The following is a 19,856-nucleotide window of genomic DNA, read 5'->3' as shown; positions in this document are numbered from 1 at the left end:
CCCTTGAGGGCCATGTAGGGGATTGTGGCCTGGCTCCAGTCTGACATCTTGGAGGGCTGGGGACATGAGGTGCAGGAATCATGACAGCACTCCCCCCTGTATTGCTCTCCCCAGAGTGCACGGAAAAACATAAATCACCAATGCAATTACAGAGCAAATTCTTTGAACACAGACAGACGCAATAACTCACAACCACACACTCTTAGAAGATAATCAGCTCTTCTACAGCTATTTATTTAAAGCTTAAAAGCAACCAATAATAACATAGGAATAACTCACAGAAGTAATATGGACATAAATCACAAAAGAAGCAAAGAATTCAAAAGGAAATACATCACCGTGAGCATAACAGGATTCCTCATCTCGCCCAGAAGCGGCTGGAAGACCCCCGGAAAAGCCAGGCCGAGAGCACCACAGCTCACAGGAGTGCCGGACGTAAGCGTTGTTCTCCGGCTGAAGTCTCAGCTGACCACCTCTGTGTTTCCGCATATATACACACTCCACAAAGGGGAGTCCATTCTTGAACCTTCTGGAAATTGCACTTGCGCAGTTGATAAGCAGCCGTCGGTTGCCAGCTGGGTCAATCGAGAGCTACCCGCAAGGAGCAGAGTGCCTCCCTTCTCTAAAAACACGCTCCGCGGAGAACAGTACCAAACCATAACAACGTTAGCTCTCCCAGCAGAAATGTCCTTGACCGCATACCAGGTTTGGAAAGCATGTTTTTCTCTGCACCATGAATCTAACACTCAGCAAAATGTGTGCAGCTTTTCACTGCGGCATGAAGTAAATATCCATCATGGCTCCGAGCGCTCCCAGAATGCATTGCGCACCGGCGCCATTTTAGTTCAATCATAACAATGTCCCGGAGGTGGGCCTCTTCCCTGGCCTCGAGGTCTCTCTGGAATGCAGTCATGGCCTGTTCCAACTCCCTGCGAGTCGCCTTGAGGCACTCAGCCCACCTCAATGCCCTGCGCATGGAGTTCTCCGCCCTGACCATAGTGAGCCGTGCCTCCTCCACCTGCCGCCGCTCCGCATCTATCCACTGGCCCAACCGCTGCCACACAGAAGACACTCCCAATCCAAGGTCCTCCTGCCCTCTAGCCGATGCTTGCCCCTCTGATGTTGATGGCCCCGAGCCATGATGCCTCCCGTGTTGAGCCTGGCGATGCCTCCGACACAACTGCCTCTGCCACCACAACGGCATCTGGGATGATGGAATCCACAGGTGCCATCATGCATGTGCCCTACCCGATGATGCTGGGACATTCTCCATCCACTGGGTCCAGTTGGTGGGGTGTCCACCACTGCTGGACCTCCGACTCCCGACTGTGGCAGGGATGGGATCTCCACCAGGCTAGCTGCGTTGGTTGGGAGAGCTCCACATGGGGCCCTGGTGGCATCAGGGCTGGAAGACGGCACGGAGAATGACTGGCGTATGGTGTGCACAGAGGAGGAGAGGGCTGCAAGTCTGGCCGACACATGGAGATAACCCCCGACCATGGACCCTCCCAACTGGGCCACATTGGCACACAGCTCTTCGTGATGACGTGCGTAGTCCTCCCGGGAAGCACACACGTCATCACGAATGTCACTTGTGCACAACACGACACCAATCAGGATGGACTCCATCCGGTCACGGGTCCCCTCGTCCGCAGATAGAGGAGTGCCAGATGACATGGACCTCCCCCCTACCTGCGGACGGGATTGGGACAGGGAAACCCTGCTGGTGCATGGTGATGCAGTCACAGTGTCAGGGACAGAGACATGCACAGGCACCTCCGCGGCGACCTGTGCTGTCTCCTGCCACTGCCCCTGGACTGCACCACTTGCACCAGTGGTACCACCCCAACCACCATCCCCACCAGGCCCCATGTGCGGCTCTGTAGCAGCCTACTCCTCCTCCTCCTCTATGCCCACCACCAACTTGGATGGCTCTGCACCGTCTTTCGCCATTGCAAGCCCCTGTGGGGGCTCATCCGCCCCTTCCGCTGCACCTGTAGTGTCGCCGGCCGGTGGAGGCATCCCTGCCGCTTTCCTCCACAGCGCCGTCTCCGCCCTCTTCTTCACTTGCCGCTGTGTAAAGGGAGACATTGAACACAAGCATCAGGGTACTGAACTATAGTCCCCCGAGACACAAAGCAATGGCACATGAGTGGCACTGTCAAACGTCACTTCCATCATGTCGTTCCACAACACATATGTCAGTGCAGGCAACATACATGTAGGAACAGGCATGGCAGATGCAACATACATTGGCATCCATGTCCAAGGCACCATAGTTGCCTCCAATGGTGGTGCTGATTCTCACATGCACCATGGGACATGCTGGTCACATGAACACACATTACCCGAGGGTCATGCATTTGGCCCGGTATACCCCCGGACACAGTGGATACATGGATGACTAGGCTGTATCAGTAAATCAACACATCGTCACCGACATGTGTTATGCATCCATGGCACACACACTACTCAAACACACGGACATGTACATCATGCATGTCCATGACAACAGCATACATCTCTCACACCCCAAACATGTCAAATTACAGACACAGGCATGCATACATGTGTGCGTTCTGCATGCTGCTCCGCATTATGCATTGTTCCACATGCACCATCCATGTGGGTCACGCCTGACTGGACTCACATGTGGCACCATCATGTCCCTGCACACACACATCCAAACATGACCCATTTCACACATGCAGCCAAGTAGCTAACTACCAGCACACTGCAACATGCCCTTTTTTAAACGTGAGTGCATGGCCACTTACCGCTCGACTCCAGACGGGCCTGCATCCTGAGGATCTGGTTGTGAAGCACTGGGCGAATGCGCTCCAGGACCCTCATCTGCTGGGTGGTAAGCTGGCCCTGGCGCCCCACTGCATCCTCTGCTTCCAAGAGGCGCCGGGCCTTCTTGAGGGTCCTGGACTTGTAGTCCTCGCAGCGCTTCTGGACGTGTTTGATGTTGCGGGGTGCCATCCCCTCCACGTTGATGGCACCCACTATGTCCTTCCAGATCCTCTTCCGTCCTTCCTTGTCAGTGCGCGATGGTGTGAAGAGGGCATCATAATGCCCCAGAACTTGCTTCACCAGGATACCAACTTCCTTTTCACTGAATCTGGTAGCCCTCTGCCTCTCTGGCTGGGGGTTGCCACTGGTGCCGGAAGGTGTTGTGTCGGACATGGCAACCCCCGAGGCAGGTGTGGGTAGGCAACTGGGTCCTGGGGCTTGGCTGTGGAGTGATGGTACTTCAGTCGGGAGTCTTCTGTTCCAGCAGGGGTGGTCACTGCAACTGGACCCCTGCAAATGGCAGATGTGCAGGCACATCTTGGCTGGGCACGGTGGCAGCAGGCAGGCAGGCAGCAGCAGATGGCTCGTGGGAGGCTGCTTGGGGATCTCGGGGGCAGTAATTTGGCCTTCTGGGCAGGAGCATGGTCTTCTGTGTGTTGTCGCGTGGCCAGCTTGATACGGAGTGATTTGGCACTTGAAAAAACAGCACATCAGCGTGTAATTCGAGGAAAGGCCCTTAGCATGTAAGCGCATCAGTAACATAAAACGTGCAGGCGTTTCCCTCACCACGGATTGAAGGTCCCACATGGGTTTCCATCGCTCTGTACGTGCTCTTCGTGGGATGTGGTACGTGTATTCCGAGGGTGTGCGTGGACATTTCCACGCGTTTTAGCTTGCGCGATCATGGTATGTATATTCTGAGGGGTGCGCAGGGAGTTTTACACGCGTTTTCTCTGGCGCGAGTGGGGTACATGTATTCTGAGGGGTGCGCATGGACTTTTACATGTGTTTTTGCTAGTGGGGCGGGATACGTGTATTCCGAGGGGTGCACGTGGACGTTTACACGCGTTTTCGCTAGTGCGGGTGGGATACGTGTATTCCGAGGGGTGCGCGGGGAGTGTTCCAATCCATTTTCGATAGCGCAAGAGGGGAACGTGTATTCCAAGGGGTGCGTGGGGAGTTTTCCACGCGTTTTCGATAGCGTGAGAGGGGTATGTGTATTCCGAGGGGTGTGCATTTTCGTGCTTTGCTTGGGGAGGCTGTATGCTGGTTCACTGACCTTTGCGCCATCTAGGAGATTTGTGCAATGTTTTTGGCTCACTGGGCGGGATTGGGGGCATTACTGGTGCTGCTGCAGGGTTGCTGCACCGCTTTGCACCACGGCTGGTCATGGATGTTGAAATCTATGAATACGCTGTGCATTGAAATGGGTTTTGGCGCACGCGGCTGGAGCACACTGCCACATGCCCACTCTGTGCGCCAGCCGCGTGCGCCACTTGTGCACCCAATTCTATGAATTACCCCCATTATTATGTTGTGTTACTGAGATTCTTGCCAGACATCTCTCTTTCTCTCTTTCTCTCTTTCTGTCTCTCTCTGTCTGTCCCTATGGGGCGGGAAGATATTTCAGGGTCAACATGTTTGTCTTAGAAGCAAGACAACACAGAGCAACACAGGTTCGAATCCCAGTCACGCGCTTAGAGATTGATCTCCTTTATTAAGCTTGTGATAAAAGATTAATTAATTTTAATTAAGTATGTCACTCCCACATTTTCTCTCTTTGCATTCCTCTATCTCTCTCTCTCAGCTTATCTTATCCTATTTATTCATGTATATCTGTCTCTCTATTCCTTTATTTTTTTCGGTATCCATTTTTTTCCAGCACCACCGAATGGGCAATTACCGGGTCATGCAGAGTTTGGCGGACCCGGTAATTGCCCATTCGCGGGTGCCGGTAATAAGGGACTCCCCATCCCCATTCGTCCTCATACGGCTGAATGGGAATGGGGAGGGTGGTAGCACCGGTACCGTTAAAAACGGTACCGGTGCTACCATCCTGTCCTGCTCGCGGGTGTCAGTACGGCCACCAAATCAGACCTGGTGGCTGCAAGGGCACCCGCGAGCAGAACTCCTAGTGTGGCGGTACGGTAGCAACGGTGCCAGTAGCGATACTGGCGCAGTTGTTGCCTTACCACCATACTTGTAATGAGGCCCTATGTCTCTTTCTCTTTGTCTACCTGTCTGTCTGTCTCTCTCTGTCTCTCTCTATCTCTCCCTCTCGATCTCTCTCTCTCTCTCTCTCTCTGTCTCTCTCTCTCTCTCTCTCTGGCTTTCATTTCTGCCTGTCACTTTCTGAAATGTGTTGTGCAATGGGCCTGAGATATCCATTCAAAGAAGGGTTAATTTAAAAACTGTGTGCATTGCCAATCATTTATATCATGGACAAGGCTCTTCCATCTTCAAAAGAACCTTTTACCAACCACCACACTCCCTCCATAACACTTAGTTCCAGCAATGCTGCACTAATACTAGTCCCCAACTTCAACAAGAAATTAAAAGGAGTATCCTCCTTTTCAGTTGTGGCCACAAAACTGTGGAACACCCTACCCAAACCTCTCTGGCTGGATGCGAACCACATGACTTTCAGGAAACAACTCAAGACTTGGATTTTTTTACCAACCACTTTGAAATAAATGAAATATAATAGCAACCAACTATAAACTGTGCAACGGAATCTTTGGCTACTTTATGACAAGCAGCCATGGGTAGTATAGCTCAGTGGCAAAACACTTGTCTTGGAAGCACGACGACACAGAGCAACACAGGTTTGAATCCCGGGTTTGTGCTTACAGAGCAATACAGGTTTGAATCCCGGGTTTGTGCTTATAAACCTCTTTGGTATTAAGCGCGTTAAAAACAATTATAATTATAATAATTGCAAAACTCAACTCTTTGCACTGGGGAAACCAATTTGATTGAGGGGTCATCTGCTGAGTGTCAATGGTCCCCACCTGAGTCTCAGTATAATCTGCAACCTAGAGCCAGGAAGTATCACCCCAAACTCCCCTCCACTCTCATTCATCCCTCCTTGTAACAAAATGTATTCCACCCTGCAGGATTTCATGAATGAATAGTGGCTAAACTGCCTAACACTTCTACAATACAAGAGTGATCCCAATCATAACGATGAAACAGTCACAGTTAAGTGATGTACCTCCTTAGCGTTCTGTGGTAATGTGGGCCCACTGGCAGGAATGTCATTTCACCAAAATGCCAGGGGTAGTGGAAGTGATGTCATGCGACCCTTGAACTCTGATGACATCACCGGAAGTGATGCCATTTGATCCCACCCTGAAGTAACATCACGGGAAGCGATGGAACACTACCTTCAGGGCTTTAAGTGGGGTAAGAAATCGAGGGGGGGCCCTCATTTGGGGGCGTGGCTTGTGGGAGGGGCGTGGCCTAAAAAGTACGCAAATCGTAGGGTATACACACAAATATATATAAATGTTATATATTTGTGTGCGTACCTTACTATGGTGTGTGTACTGTGCAAGCCATCTTTTCTAAACATAGAAATATGTAACATATTTCTATGTTTAGAAAAGATGGCTTGCACAGTACACACACCATAGTAAGGTACGCACACAAATATATAACATTTATATATATTTGTGTGCATACCCTACGGTTTGCCTAGTTTTCAGGCCATCTTTTTTAAACATTTCGGGTTTATAAAAGATGGCTTTGAAAGTACACAATTCAAGCCGTCTTTTATAAAGCTTTGACTATGGACAAAATTGTCCATCGGCAAAGCTTTATAAAAGATGGCTTGAAATGTGTACTTTCAAAGCCATGTTTTATAAACCTCAAAATATGTCGAGGAATCCCCAGGTTCGCCGAGGGTTAAAGACGCCTCGGCGACCTGGGGAAACAAAGGGACAGTAACCGCCTCTGGTGACCTCTCGCGCGAGGGGTCACCAGATGCAGTTACTATGACTGACAGAAGTGGCAGCCAGTCACAGCGTCGCTGTGGTTGGCTGCCACTTTTGTCAGATCGCCTGACTTCATGGCAGGCGCATGCATCTCCCGTCGCGGCTGCGGCCGCAACAGGATAATGCATCCTGCCAATGTTGCGGGCGGTGGGACGGGGCCCCGGCAGGGCCCCGGCTCAGCCCCACTTTTTGGAGACTGCCGGGGCCCGGCCCCGGCAGGCCCCGGCCCACTTTAAGCACTGACTACCTTTCACCCTTTGACAAAACAGGAAGCGGCATCACACAGAATTGTTCCGAAGTACACTACGAAAAATATGATGATGTTCATTTCATATAAGAATGGATCACCATATGTATTGTTAATATCAGTGTGTATAGGCCCATATTACCAATTTACTGTGAAGGCAAGCAGACGTCTAAGCCCAAATGATAATGATGTGTTATTATATAGCACTTTTGCTAAAGCGCTTTATATACAACAAATATAGATACAATATCATGCAACCTGTGTTGGTACTCATTGATCAACCTCGGAAGGATGAAAGGCTGAGTTGGCCTTGCCAGGATTCGAACCTGCAGACCACACACACACATCGCAGCAGCGAGAGCTCAACCCACTGATGTATCTTACCGGCTATAGCTATCTTACCGGCTATAGTAAAATGAGCAATTACAAGTCTGAATGTTCTCAAAGTCATAAAGCAAATGACACTCTGTAGTGAATACCATTAAACTAGTAATTGAGATTTAACAGCAGGCCAGTTCCGCCGCCGGTCTGGTGCGAAGTTGGCCCATGTCAAGCCAGCGTGGATTTACTTTTCAGGCTTCAGAGGTTGGCACAATACATACCACTGGGAGGGTTCATAACTGTGTATTAAATAATTTAGAGTAGTGCACGGAAAGCAGCACACTAACAAGGCATCCCGTACTCTGGGCACTCGTTCCCTCATACATGCAAACAAACATACTGAACAGAATGCAATGGAGTTAGGAAAGATAGAAACATTACAACAGAGCATTAATCGTGGCACAATTAAATCAAGGGCCTCTTTATGTGCTATGGTAAAACATTTCTACACTCTACCCAAGCTTTTAGGCACAAGGATTTTGTCAAGTGAACGAGGACACGAGATGGAATGTCTTGTGATGATTGTAACAGAGACCACGGCAGAAAAGAAAAAGAAAAACTTGCTATAACTGCTAATTGTGAGAAGCAAAATACATACAACACCGGCGGTATCCAATGGCGCTATTAGCACCATGGTTGCTGCCGGTATTGTAACTAGTTCGCCAATGGTAAATGGGGAAATACAGCCCCATTCCAAGTTTGGCGGGGCGGTAATTCCCCATTTACCATTGGCCCTTCCCCATTCCCATTTTTGCCCCAATGGGACTGGGGAAGGTGGTAATTACGGTACCGCAAATTGCGGTACCGTAATTACCTTGGAAGTCCCTTTGCGGGTCCCTACTTTAACGGCTGGTCCAGACCAGCCGTTAAGGTCGGGAGCCGCAAAGGGACCTCGTAATCAGGCGTTAAGGGTTTAACGGCGCCGACACCTTTTACGGCGCCGTTAAACCCTTAACGCCAGGGTCATAATGACCCCCATAGTCCGAAATGAATGCTTATTCCACTCTAAATGCAGGGGTCAAATCCTAAAAATTAAAGTGGGGGGACTCACTCATCAACAAACACAATGGGATGTGACGTCAACAGAAAATAGCACATCAAGGTGAAATATGCAAATTTCATTACATTGGATTTGCATAACCACCCAAATTGAACAATATAAATGGCATTTGCCTTTCATAAAATCAACACACACACAAAACCAAGACAGGTTATTTTCTTCTAATAGTGTTTTTGAAAACGTTAAAAGGTCTGCATGTTTCAAACTCCCAGAACCAATAGAAATGTTTTCCCTGGAACCTGCAGTACCGAAATGAGACATTTCAGCTTTAGTTGTTTGTTATCTTACATCACGTTATATAGTGCAGTGGTGAAGTGTTCCCCCTACAAGCCTGACGACTGTGGTTTGATCCCCAAGCTCTGCTTTAATTCATAAATTCAAAGAGAACATTCAATGTTTCTCATTTTAGCTGGGGGCGGACTGAGTCCACCGACTGAATGAAGTGGGTGGATTCTGTCCCCCGCGTGTATTCTCGAATTGAGCCCTGTCTAAATGCATTCTGAAGGTTTTTATCTGCACTGTGAATTAAAGGTGTTTAAGAACAAACTAAATCAGTGACTCACCTTGTGAAGTGTGCCTGAAATAAACCTTTCATAAATCTAGCAATTATTGTATAGAATTTCAGAAAGCCAATTTATTTGTTATTCCTATTCTTTCTTATTTAGTGTCACTGCTAAAAGTGCTACACTTGTGGAACCCCCAGTTTGTTTTAAGAGGCCTGAACAAGATAGACAACCACTCCAGAAGCAAAGAGCCACATGGCACTGGCAACAGCCCAGGAGCTTCATTTATTTTAAAAAGATTTTTTTTTTTAGGGGTAGCAAAGGAGTCCTCCAAAAATATCCCTGGGCAAGGGAAGGCTATACTCTTAAGATGGGTTTGAATTTGATCGAGTAGCAACCCAAACAGCACAGTTTAGCAGTCTATAATAAAGGGAATGCCCAATCAAGGTTATATGAAAATATATATACTTTAAATGTCCAGCATCTGCAACAATAACTAAATGCAAAATCACTACACAAAATGTACTGATGTGGAAAAACAGAGAATATACAAAGACAGAAAGAGGCAGAACTCTGGGTAATGAATTAGGTGGAAAATGCAAAAAATAATCTCAATGATTTTGAAAAGGACATGTTCTAGTGTGAAAAGGGATTAAAGGTGACCTTGCCAGTTTCTAGGGCCCAAAGTCTAAAATACTTTCCTGAAACCTGCACCTCCTGGACAGGAACATTGGCTAACTTCTAAGACTCAACCATCGGGTTTTTATAAATGTGGAATGTGTAATTTTTGCAAATATACGTTATCACCAATGAAAACATTCAAATGTCATGGCAACTTGGAAATTAAGATTAAGGATTTTATTAATTGCCGATCAAAATTTGTGATATATGCAATACAATGTGTTTGTCAAAAAGTGTATATCGGGAGCACTATAAGGGAAGTTCGCTTCCGTATTCGGGAACACCTTAACAGCTTAAACAGTCAAGATATTAGACTACCGTTGGCTTCCCACTGGCAGGAACATCACCAAATGGACGATGTAAAAGATATCAGATATGTTGGACTACAGCAGATTCCACCCCATCCAAGAGGAGGTGACAGAGAGTTGAAGCTACGCCAACAGGAAGCAAAAATGATTTGCAAACTTCGATGTGTATCACTTGGTCTAAATAAGGATCATGACTTAAATGTCTTTTTATAAACTTATGAACAGTAAGAAATAATGATGCAGGGTTTTAGTCTACTTACAGGTTGTCCACACTAATTAATACACTTCAAGGTTTGACAAAATATTGGTAACATTACATGATAACTTATGTAACAAGTCTGTGTAAGTCAGTAAAATTTGGGATATTCCGGAATTATTTAACCATGTGCAAATATATTCTTAATACCTTTGAATATATAACTATTCGAGTTTTCTTGCCTGCATTTCGGCTGAAAAATCTTGTAAGAAGTCCGTGAAACGAAGCACTATTTCAAATGATTTCCTTTTCCTGTTAGGTATAGTTGCTTAGCAACCATAGTCAGATGACCCCATAGATGGAGCATGTGACCGTCACATGATCAGAACCAGCAACCAGGGCACCATGGCAACGACTCGAACCCGTCGATGATTCATTCACTGCCCAAAGGCGTCCGACATCAGTCAGTACATTGCAGCCAAGCCGGTGAGTTTGAATAACGTAGACACGTTAGAAATATCCTCAAACTAACTGAATACCATTAGAGTAGCTAAATCAACACGCACACCATAAACAAACTCACCTCTCTCGTTGCAGAACGCGGCAAGAAAACGTATAGCAGGCGAACGCAAACTATTTCTCGCTTCAAAACTTTGCTCACATTTTCAGGTAAAAAGTATGGCATTCTAAAAGTTACTTATATTTTAAAACACATTAATTTGGTCTAATGTGACTCCCAGCACTAAGATACTTACTTGCACTTTCAGGAAATCTGACCGCTGCTAAAATAGCAACGTTTCATCACCAATAAGTCTTTGTTAAGGATGTCAGCGGAAAATACACGGCCTCAGCACCCGAAAAGACTTTCACATTAGGTGAGATATTGGGGGGAAAGACTTGGCCCCGAGTTTCTCCTATGTTAAGTCACGGCACTTGTTACATGATTTTCTGTCGAAGCAGAATAATTACTAATATTGCCTGTACACCAAATAAACAGCAATAAGTTTCATAGAAAAGTTGCAATCTTCTTCAAGTAAAAACCTTTTGATTAAGCTTTTAAATCATTGGTTTATTTTTTGAAAATAGTAATGTCATTATAATTATACTAATGCTCTTTTGTCTTTTTGTCTTTTGTCTCCCTGACTTTATCATTTGCTCTCCTTTGGGATATTATTTGACCTCTTCGTTGTATATGTTCCCTCCCTTGACTACCTCTGGAAATTAGGATTTATCTACTTAAGTTATATGTTGGATTAATTGTTTGTAATTTAGACGCCCTGAAGACGACCTAGGAAGGTTGAAACACGTGTTGGCGTAATGTGTTTTTGGTATAATAGGCTCAATGTGTTTTTGGCATAATATGTTCTAATGCGTAAAGTACTCTGGAATATTAAGGTGCACTTAGCAATGAACAATTGATATTGCCAGATTGATGTAACGTGTTCTAAGTGATTTGTTTATCTATTGATATTAAAACCTGGAGCCCTACTTATCAACACTTACCAGGTGTGTCTCTGATCAATGAATATATTTCACAAATTGAACAAATCCACCTATCTAATGCCACAAGAGTGTGACAAATGCAAGATCAAGCGCAGTCTGTGAGGCTAGCAACTTTTTAAGTTACATGTTTTTCAAGGTGACAGTGGAAAATCACCAGTCTAACCACACGGCTGCAGCTGTTCCTATTTTTGACTTATCTTAGCGCGATTTGTGAATATCTCAAGGTTGCGCATCCACACATTTTCTTGGGCCACCTTTTCCACACTACTCACTTACTTGCAAAGTCTAAAATACCTTTAGATGTTCTTGGTGGTTCAACCTTGTTGTACCAGACTATTTGGTACTGTTAGTGCGGTACGTATCAGGCTTAGAATGCAGCAGTCACGTTGTTCTACATGGAAAACAATGCTGAACGGGGTCAAACTGAAGTTCACTGTCGTTTCAAAGCGATGTTTGAAGAATGGTAGATTGTGAGGGCCTGCAGGGTAGGTTCGCCAGGCGGTTAGATGGCAAAGATGCTGGTGATTGGATGCCCAGTCCGGGTTGTGGTTTTTTTTTTACAGTATTTGACTGGTGATGTAGAAGATGCTTGTGGTTTGAAAAGCTGTTTGAATGATAAGCTTCAAGATTGAGTCAATGCAATGACGCACTTATCTGATGTGGGGTGTTGCAGTGAATGATTCAAGTCTGTGAGACAGTCACTCAAAGATCAGTTGAATGCCTAAAGCTGCTCCACGTTGTCCAGCTGGTTTGACTGGGTTGAATGGGTTCAAATCCTGACTCACAGCAGTTCAATGGCAAAAACAAAGGATGCCTGGCTGTCTTGGCTCCCAGGTGCTGAGAGTGCCACTGTAGGTTCTCAGGAACAGATCTAGTACTTGTTCTTGGGCTCCCAAGAACAGGGGAGGATGGCACACATTAGGAGTCCTTCACTACGATGATTTCCTGTGCAGACAAATGGCGGGCAGAGATACAGGTCTTGCTCCAGCATCAGGTCACCCCTGTAACAATATATTGGGAGACCACAGTTAACATAGGAGTTCCTCCCCAAATAAGATGGCCCACAATAAATAATTTCTTTTGGTTCAGCTAGCATTATTTATGACTCATATTGAGCCAGATTGATCCCTCCTGCTGTGCCAACAATGAGAGAAGAGCAAGGCTAGGGTATAGGGAGAATATACATTTATTTAAAGTAAATGATCAATTATTAATTGTCTTAGATGATTACACAAGCCACCTTCTCTGTGATACAAACTCAACCTTCAAAACAAAACACACATTTTTTTTATTGTGTCAGATGCAGGGAACACCGACAAATAAACAGGTCAAAATTCTCGTCCAAGGAACCCCTTTTTATCTCAAAAGGGAATCAAATCATGGCACATTCCTATAGCATAAATATTACTTGATAAAGGTTATATTTGTAGGTATAATTAGTGCATTGATTTCTACCGTGCACTAATTTCAGCAGAGCCACTGATCTCAATAGGGAATGTGAGGGTCAAATGTAATGGCATTCTAACAATAGGCATGAAGGTAGGTTTAAAAAGCAGTCAAGTTGCAGAATTGACTGCCATTTAAACGGCAATATCCACAGTCACTGAAAATAAATTTAAAGAAATAGTTTTAGTTACTGATTCTGATTATGCCGGAACACTTTTGTAGAATAGTTGCTGGGGTGGAAGTTGAGATGAATGGTCACATAAAAGAAGATGGCACTCAAACATGGAAACAGGATTTAGGTTATTGATAAGCTTGTTTCAGAGAATAACATGATCATCCACTGAAGAAAGATACAAAGCCATCTGAAAGCACCAGGGGAAGGCAAAGAGAGGAATGACAAAGCAGACCAGTTAGCTAAGATTGGGGCAGTGATGGGTGAATTATTTCCTAATGAGCATCTCCTTGGTGAAATCCAGGTGGATGCAGTGACACAGTCTCAGGCAGCCCATGGCACAATGGAGTTTGATACCCCTGATCAGGACTTGCTCAAGGCACAAAAGGATGACCCCATTGTAGGTCTGTTCTACAGCAATGTGTTAATTGCAGAGCAAAATCCTTTGACAGGGGGGATTGCAAATGGAAAGAAGAGCTGAGGGTGTTGTTAAAGAACAAAGAGAGAATTTGATTTAAAGGTGGGCTGATGTTTCGGGAGTCCATGGCAGGACACATCCAATGATTTGTTTGTTATTTCAGGGGTTGATGCTACATCATGCCCATGATGCAATAATCATGGGACAGAGAGTTTGACATTTTGAATAAATATGTATATTGGCCATGCATGTCCCAAGATGTGGAGTTGTATGATCGGGGATGTTTGTTGTGTGCACATTTTCAGCCTGTCTCCCGACCCACAGGGCACCACTGATCAGGAGAGGTCTAACACTACCCTGCTCAGATTTGCAGAGAGATTTAATTGGCTCAGTCAAAAGCTCAGCATGGAGAAACAGATTCATGCTGACAGTCACCTGTCTATTGTCCCAATGGTTGGAGTGCATTCCAGAACCTGACTACAGTGAGCAAACAGCAGCCACCTTGTTAGTAAATCATATATTTTCCATATTTGTCTTACCTCAAAGGAAAGAATCACACTGTGAAAGTCATTTTACTAGTGCAGTGATGACTATGATGTGGAAAATCTTAGGCCGGGAGTGGCCCTGACTTTTCCTGAGTTGGTTCCTGCCTCTATCATACCTACTCAATCCTTCTCCTCTTTTGAATGCCTTGTCTGAAAGCTTGGGTGTCTCACCTACTTTCCCTCTCAACTTTGCCACTATCTGTAGGCCCCCTGGCCTTATCTCTCTTTTCCTCTGTGAATCAGTCAAGCTCGCCTCCTTCCTCTCAACCTCTTCTTCCAAAATCCTCCTCCTTGGTGACTTCATTATCCACTTTGACTCCCTAGAATCATCAACCTCCCAGTTCTGTATGCTCTGTGATTCACTCTCTCTCTTTCTCTCTCTCTCTCTCTCTCTCTCTCTAATCTCCCCTCTGGCCTGATCCACTCTTCCGGTCACACCCTGGACGCCCTAATTTCTGGTAGCATCCCTATCTCAATCCCTATCCCTATTTCTAATCCGGGTACTGACATCCCTATCTCTAATCTGGTCACTACCTCCTCTCTTGGTCTGACCACTCTCTCCTCTCCTGCCACCTGGGCCTCTTGGCCCTCTATCCGAGCCACCACCAGCACTTCCAGCCTCCTTCTCCATCATCCGACCTATGATGCGAGTGTCAGCCACTACATTTGCCTCAACCTTCATACCCCCTCTCACTCCCACATTTGACTCTCCCTCTGACTGTGTCCTTGCTAACCTGCACCTCTCCATCTCTAACACCCTTGACATCCTTGCCACTGTCATGAGGATCCACCTAAAACCTGCTTTCAAGAACAACTGCTAGTATGACTCTGATCTAGAATCTCTGAAATACAAGTGCAGAGCTGCTGAACAGAAGAGGCAGATCTTGGTTTATCCTCGGACAACATGGCCTGCCGCCTTCTCCAAAGGCAATATCAATTCTCTATCCGCTCCAAGAAGTAGGCCTATATCCAAGCCCACATCTCTGGTGCCACTAACAACACGGCCAAACTTTTCATATCTGCAAGGAACTCACCAATCCATCCGCAGCATCCACCTCTCTCCTCCCTTCCCAGTCCACCTGCACCACTTTGGCTTCCCATTTCACATCAAATACCTAAAACATCTTGTCTTCACTGTCCTCCACTCCCATCCCCACTCCTGCCCCCCCTTACTCCCTTGGCTCCTCTCCTGCCACCCCCTCACTCTCCTTCGTCTTGCCCATTGCACCGGAAGTGATCTCTAAAGTGGTCCTCTCTATAAAGGTCTCCTCCAAACAAGTGCTCCCCTGCGCCTCAAGAACCATTAAGAACACCATCTCTTCTATCGCCCCGGCATTTGCTAACTTCTGTAACCACTCCTTCACCACTGGTTCTTTCCCTTTATCCCTCAAGCAATGCCTGGTGCACCCTCTCTTAAAAAAGCCATCTGCTGACCCCTTCTGCGCGGCTTATTATGGCCCTATCTCCACGACCTTTGCACAAACCATCTGTTCTAAAGACATCGACTTAGGACTCGATAAAAGATGGGAACAAGGAGTGTTGACAAACTGCAACTCTACGATGGTAGTTTATGCAATCTGGTGTCCGTGCAATAGACTTTACATTGGCAAGACTGAAAGAAAAATTAAGTGAGGATAGGTAAACACAAAAGCTGCATCAGGAACAACACTATTAATGCCCCCCTGGTAGGCCACTTTGTAAGCTTAGGACACAAACCAGAAGAACTGAAATGGACACTGGTCATGAAAATTAGACAAACAAAAGACCCAAATAGAGACAAACAGATCCTGAGTGTACAAGAACAAAACATGACCTTCTTAACCAAAAGTTATCCAAAAGGTCTCAATGAAAACATCAATTGGAGTGTATTTATAAAATAAACCATCCACCAGCCTTAATGACTCTTGTTCCCAGCAGTTGACGCACTTCTCTGGAACCAAAAATTGGAAGAATACATACTCACTTAGAGCAGCCTGCACTACCGCCCGAGAATTGTTATTCCTTCTCCAGTACCCAGTTCTTGTGTCACCTCTCAGTAACTCCAGTGGAGTTTTAATTTCTAAACACTGACATAGAAGGATGCTTTTCCTCTGATCACTTTACATTATTTGTATGACTTTTTTCCTTTGGGTAAATTATCCAGAACAGACTTGATTATCTTTAACCCGAAGATCTTAGAACAGAAATACTTTGATGGTGATTAACACATTATAGATGCATTTTTGTCATCACGGACATTGCTCTTGAGATCAGCACATTTTCCTCCACTCATGCGCGCTACCTCGCACGAGGGCCCCGCGATGTACGTGACCATTATGACACCCAATCTTGATCTCATGCTTAACTTGCAGACACACCTCACTTTTCCTTAAGGAACTCGTGCCGAGAAATTATTTTTGAAGCCTTCTCTACTTACAGTACACCAGAGACACCGCAGCCTGCCTCTATAGAGAAGCGCCTCAGTGGAGAACAGCATCTGTTTCACCACGCATGCGCGGTATCACATCTTACACAGTTACTGAGGCTACGAGCTCGCTCTAAGATATATTTGGAATACAGACAGGACGGATTTCTAAAGCAGACAAGACCCGCGATGACTGTTGTTAGATCCCACCCACAGGGCTCCTAACATATTCTCTCGTTTAGAGTCAGTATCTCTGTTGCCATTACACACCGCAGCACAGACACTAGTCACTCAGATGCATGTGCAGTCATACGCCGCGTTCGTCTCTTTGTTTATAAGGCTACCAAGACAACGGCAGCCTCTTTCCCTTATCGGAACACACGGCTACAACCACAGTGTGACGGCGCTCTTGTGGACTGAACCCGGAAGGTAACATGGAACGCAGTGCCCTGACACCCTAGTACTTTTGTTTACTCAGCTTGTAACTACTGAGTCTACTCTAAAGCCACGGTAGACGTTGCGTGCATGTAAGCAAGTCAGTACTTTGGATCCTGCTGTTCACGAGCCCGCTCTCCCTTATCTAATGATTCAGATCTCTCTCTCTAGCACACAGACCTTTAGCCCGTTGACCGCTGCGTTCATAATAATCAAGCAGCGACGGTTAGGTTTAGCACACCGCCACCATCTGGATTCTGACATGTTACATCATTATTCATTCCACAGAGCTTGATGCAAGTCCAGACCATCTTTCCCCTGGATACTATAACTGGCACTCCAACCCGCACAGAAACATACGGATTGAGATGCAGGTTTTTAAGTAAGTCTCTTTGCTCAATTGTGTGAGTTTACACAAGTCTTTGACGACTAGCATACAGCATTCTCTGCAAGATTTTTAGTTAGCCCTTTAGACTAAAGGACTGACAGGACTATGTGTTATGTCTCTGTATGTCTATAGGGATTTCACTGGAGACTGCAACACCATGATTCTATGCAGTACTTAAGGATTGCTTACTGATACAAAGATACGGTAAGCACCAGCTCTAAGTACATTTTATAATTATATTTGATTACTGTTGTACCTATTGAGCAACCACACTAACCTGTTTTGCTTAAACAGGTGTGGCCTGGATTTGCTCTCTTGTATTAAGACCAAGAAAGTATGGACATATTTCTTCCTGAAATGTCCACCAAGAATTAGTGATTAAGACTTCTCAATATCAACAACAGTCTCGATTTTGTCAAGCTCTGACAGCTACTATCTCAAATTGGGCTGGGAGCGTTTTCTGCCCCGACCCCCACACACTTTCCCCTGAAGAAGTTCCTTTTACCAACCTAAAGGACTACAGGAATGAAACATGTTGGGCTTTTCTCAGATACTAATATGAAGTGTTTAGTTTAGGAACAATACTCCTTTGATGCACTTTAGGTATTCTTCAACTAGGGCATCATGACTAGAGACACCTAACAAAGAAGGTCTCAATTTATGTGTGATTTTTGTTTGTTTGAAGCTGTTTATTGGACTTGTTAAACTGTATAACACTTAGCACTTTAACTTGTAAGCACTAGGCACTTTGTTTAACTTTCAGATGTTAGATTTTACATGTTAGTTTTTATGTAGTTGGTTTTAATACTGAATGTCTTTTTATTAAAATGTCATTATTAACTGTATTGAACTTTGAAGTCGGGTTGTATTTTCCTTGGACTGCCATTCTACACTGTCTCAGAATTATTTTCAAGTGTGATTTATCAAATGATCCAGTGAATTTTGTGACCACACCCACCCCAGGTGCGAGAGCCCCGTTTCTGTTGTCCTATCTCCACGACCCCCTTCCTGCTTAATTTCTTGGAGAAGTTGGTTCTCCCCTACTGACCGTCTGGACTGATCTTGTTGGCTGCCTTCAGGGCCATCAATCTGGATTGCGGGCATCCAGAGGCATTGAAACTGCTCTCCTGAACACCAGTGAAACCATGCTTGCAAATCTTTACTCCGACTCTACCGCTGTTCTCATTCTCCTTGATCTCTCCTCTGCCTTTGATATGGTCAACCATTCCATCCACATAAAACGACTCCGTGACGCCGTCAGTATCACTGACGGATCACTGAATTGTCTGACCTCCTTTCTCACTAACCACCCTTTCCAGTTGAAAATGGGCCCTTTCTCTTCCCTCTTCCACCACCTCTCTCGCTACCTGTGGTACCCCCCAAGGGCTCTATCCTATCGCCATTGCTCTTCAATATCTATCTTGACCCTCTTTCTCACCTACATTCCTCCTTCTCTCCTCATATCCAGTGCTATGCTGATGACACACAAATTTCCTTCAAAATTCCCTCTACTACCTCCTCTTCCTCCTCTCTGATCTAGACTGTCTGTCTGACATTAAGGCATGGTGTGCAGCCAACAATCTATGCCTTAACGCCAGTAAGACGAAGATCCTTCTGATGGGGACATCTGCATCCTCTTTTTTCCTACCCCCTGGCCACCCTTTTTTAGCCCTCTACCACAACCATCCTGTGAGACCAAAAACCTTGGCATCATCTTCGACACTGCTCTCTCCTTCATCCGTTACATCTTGGATCTTACTAAGACGTCCCACTTCCAGCTCCAACTCCTCACAGGCATTCTTCCACTCCTCACCTTCCGCAGAAGCTCAATGTCTCCAGAGCTCTGGTCCTTTCCAGGTTGGACTACTGCAACAGCCTCTTTCTCAATCTCCCTCTTTTCTCCCTATGCCCTCTGCAGCTAATCCAGAATAGGGTTGCAAGACTTATCCTTGGCCTCATGCCCAGGGACCATCTCTCTCCAGCCCTAAAATCTCTCCACTGGCTCCTGATGGCAGCTAGGATAAAATTCAAGACCCGCTGAATCATCCACAAGGCCTACTGGGGCCTGTGACCATGCTATCTCCAACTTTCCCTACCTAAATACTCCCCTGCTACAGCCCTACGCTGCTCTAACTCCAACTCTTTGTCTGGAAAGCGCATCTCCAAGCAGAGAGTGGGGGCAGGTCTGTCTCCTCGGCTGGTGCCTCCCTTTGGAACAGCCTGCCTGCCTCTCTCAGACTTGAGCCACAACTCCTCAAGTTATGGAAACTACTTAAAACTCTGCTGTTCTCTACCTCCTTCCCTTCCCTGTGAATCACCCCACTGCTGCTGTGACTAGTGGCCTGATCTGCATGAATCTCACAGGATTCCAGGCTTTT

The sequence above is a fragment of the Ambystoma mexicanum genome, chromosome 4p (assembly GCF_040938575.1).
Source record: "Ambystoma mexicanum isolate Mex_15411 chromosome 4p, UKY_AmexF1_1, whole genome shotgun sequence".
Lineage (NCBI taxonomy): Eukaryota > Metazoa > Chordata > Amphibia > Caudata > Ambystomatidae > Ambystoma > Ambystoma mexicanum.
This window is presented reverse-complemented; position numbering follows the sequence as displayed.